Source organism: Arachis ipaensis, chromosome B10 (assembly GCF_000816755.2).
Source record: "Arachis ipaensis cultivar K30076 chromosome B10, Araip1.1, whole genome shotgun sequence".
Lineage (NCBI taxonomy): Eukaryota > Viridiplantae > Streptophyta > Magnoliopsida > Fabales > Fabaceae > Arachis > Arachis ipaensis.
This window is the reverse complement of record NC_029794.2, coordinates 18,469,338-18,469,544: the sequence shown is the minus strand read 5'-3', so window position 1 is coordinate 18,469,544 and position 207 is coordinate 18,469,338.

The following is a 207-nucleotide window of genomic DNA, read 5'->3' as shown; positions in this document are numbered from 1 at the left end:
AAAAAGATAAAGAAGAAGAAGAAGAATAGGAAAAATTGTTACCTGAAATTTTAGAAAGTGAAGGCGCCAAGGCGGGAAGGGGGAGACTGGTTGTATGAACAAAATGGGAGGATTGAGGAGAGGTTGGGAAATAAAAAAAGGGGATAGGGAATGGGCTATTGGGCTGGATTTTTTGTATGAATTAAAAGGGGGGCTGGGAAAGTTATG